This window comes from Pundamilia nyererei, unplaced genomic scaffold (assembly GCF_000239375.1).
Source record: "Pundamilia nyererei isolate P.nyererei 1_Seehausen unplaced genomic scaffold, PunNye1.0 scaffold00131, whole genome shotgun sequence".
NCBI lineage: Eukaryota > Metazoa > Chordata > Actinopteri > Cichliformes > Cichlidae > Pundamilia > Pundamilia nyererei.
In genome coordinates this window covers 979,917-983,173 of record NW_005187532.1, presented here as the reverse complement: position 1 = coordinate 983,173, position 3,257 = coordinate 979,917, and positions in this window count along the sequence as shown.

Genomic DNA, 3,257 nt, shown 5'->3' with positions numbered 1-3,257 from the left:
GGACTTTGCTTCATATCTTTACTTAGTCTGTTCCACAGCTTCACTCCACACACAGAGATGCAAAAACTTTTTAATGTTGTACGGATACGAGGATGTTTTAAATTTAATTCCCCCCTCAAATTGTATCCCCGTTCCCTTTTAGAAATCAGTAAAGTAACAGGATTACTTTTTTGGGGAGGTAATCAGTAATTAGTTACTGATTACTTTTTCAAGTAACTTGACCAACACTGGTCATCAATACTTTCGTCACGTTTACTGTCTAGGCGCTAGGAAGCCAAAGAAAAGAAAAAACACCACTTTTCCTATTGGTGGAAAAATGTACCATGTTGACCAATAAAATGGCAACATGACATTTGGTTGTTCAGGACGAGGGGGAAGTTTTAGGAGTGACGGCAGTGAGAGTCACAAACGAATAGCTTTGTGCAGGAAATGGCATCATTAGTCCAAAGTAACTAATTACCAAGTTTGTTTATCCATCCGCACTGACACACAGGGATACAGTATAGTAGCCTGTAAGCTAAAGAAATAGGAACAAATCCCATGTTTGAGTGCAATAACGGCAACGTCTAGAGAAAAGCTCTGAAAGAAGAAAGTCAAGCTGACATAAAGAAATGAGGACTTTTCACTGCATTGCACATACAAGAGATCACATGACCGTGCAGGACTGTCTTGTCACAGTTTTGGTTGACGGTTGCTTGCACACAGCCCGTTAGCATGACCCACTTGCTTGCTGTCATCTCCTTAAAGAAACATTCAGTCCAGAAAAATCCACACACATTTACTCCACAGCTGAAACACTGGTAGGACCAAACCGTGAGAAATGTAGAAGCTAAAGAAAGAAATATATGAAGAGTCTGTTCCAGGCTTCAAACACTCGTACGTGTCGTCTTCCTGCCTGTAATCTTTGTTTCCCTGTTGTCACATGAAGCAGAAATAAAACCATCACGGTGATAAGATGGAGACCAAGTGGCTTGAAATGGGAGCTGAAATCCCGTCTGTGTCGAGCTCCCACACTTGGCTAGTTAGTAATGAATGTCAAACAGCAGCTCATTTGTTTTTGTTTGTTAGCCTTTCCAAACAATGTTCCTGTGCAGCAGATTTAATTTTACAGTTGGAGAGCTTCATTTCCACGCTCCACGAGAAATATTTCCTCCTTCGTCTCATTTTCCCCGTCCACAAGATACTGGCCTAAAAACACACACACACACACACACACACACACACACACACACACACACACACACACACACACACACACACACACACACACACTGCTGTGTGTAATGAACTGTTTGGTTTAATTAACTGGGCGTTTAGACTTCATTGACGGGAGATGAACTAATGACTTTTCCCCTCTTTGCTGGTTCTGTGGTGACACTCAGGACTCCGTCATCTTTTTTTGGCCATCAGAGAAATTTCTGAGAAAAATGATTTTAAAATGTTTTGTGGTTTTATGAGGTTGGCTGTATTTCCGAGTCGCTCTGCTGACCGCTCAGACTTTACATCCCTGCTGTGTAAACTGTTCATACAGCTGATAGAGTTAAGTGTACCTGGCTAACAACACTGCGCTGCTAGAACACAAAGCAGCTGCCATGACGGTGGCTGATGGCTCAGATAAGGATGCTGCTGCGGGTCTACGTCACACACCTGCTTCTCCTGATGGAGGACAGACGAGGTTCGGGGTCTCCCCGGTGTTGTCTGTGTTCATTCATTCATCCAAAACTACCTCAGTGAGCCCAGACACCGTTCAGACTGGCAAAGCGTACCGATCCACTCTCTCCACACTTGTGAGCGAGATCCTGAGATACTTGAACTTCCTGCACTCGCAGCTCGACTCCAAAAACCGGTCAAACTAAACACTGGACAATATTTAACCTGAGCCTTTGTCTTTTAGGGGTTTTTTGCCATCGTACTGCTGCTTTCACAAACTCTGTTACGGTTACTTCCTGGTATTGGGTGCATCACGGTGGCACAAAGCATTGACGAGGTCTGACCGTGTGTGCTTCACGTTGCTGTGACTCCTTCACCATTTCAGGCTACAGAGGAAATTTAAAAGGTTCCTGAAAGATTTATTTAAGGACAGGCCGGCCGTGGCAGAGCGCGGTTGGTGTATAGGAGCGATTTTAAAGCTGCTGCAGGTTTCTGATATCACTGATGTGAAACTTTTAGGACTGCGTGTCTTTGAAAGCTGCAGAAATGCCAAAAACTCGAATCCCTCACAGCTCAGAGGTTTTTTCCATATGAAAGCAGGAGGCTTCTCGTAAGCAGGGATGTAATAGGCAGTATGTGAAGTGTGTTTGAGGTGTGAATGAGACATTCATCCACAGACAGAAGAGGCTTCTGCTGTTTGCTTTGTCTGCGGAGAAAGGAAGAGGACGGCCGGAGCCAGCAGGGAGGAAATGAGCCTGCACTTTGGGAGACTCCCCAATAACTTAAATATCACAGACAATAAGAAGGACTGAAGTTTGTCAAACATTTTCAAAGCCTTCGCCGATATACTTTCTATACAGGATAGGGAGGAGGCAGAGACAGGTGGAGGAAGTCTGAGCGAGCGATTTATTCCACAGAATGTGCCGGCTGTACAGATTTATGAGGACGAGTTCTCTCTCCAGGAGGCTGAGCAGCCCAAAGCTTTCATCCTGTTCACATGTAAACCGAAGCAAAGTGTGAAGCCGTGGGCTGAGCGAGACGTGGAGTGGAGGCAGATGATGAAGATGACGATGTGTACCGTGTATGGGAGAGTCTGTGAGGGCAGTTCCACAGCAGGTTTCACATTTCTAATAATTACAATTCGGTTGTGCACAATATGCATTTTATTCATTTTCTTTTTTGCTACAGTTTATAAAAACGATTGATCTCAAAAATGAATTTTATGTAGTTTGAAAGGACTTTGTGCAACTTTTTTTTAATTAAAAATTTTGAGCCATTTAGCTTTGACATTTTTGTATCAAGAAAAAACCGTGAAGAACAAACGTAAACCACGTTCACTCCGTTTACCCGACGCCACGGCGATGCGATGGTGGTTGTGTCTGCAGTGGAGAGGACCGCACTCAAAAACAACGTTCGGTTTGAGATGTTTGGGGGTTAATGTTCCCCGTGTCTCACGCTGAAACGCATCCTTCGACCTTTAACACACGGGAGGCGTGCTTATGAAAAATGGAAGCCCTCCTCAGCGTGTTGTTTACGTATCATGCGGGTATGAAGAAGCAGCGGAGGGTCAGCAGCACCACGAGCCGGGCCTCCTCCTTTCACGACGT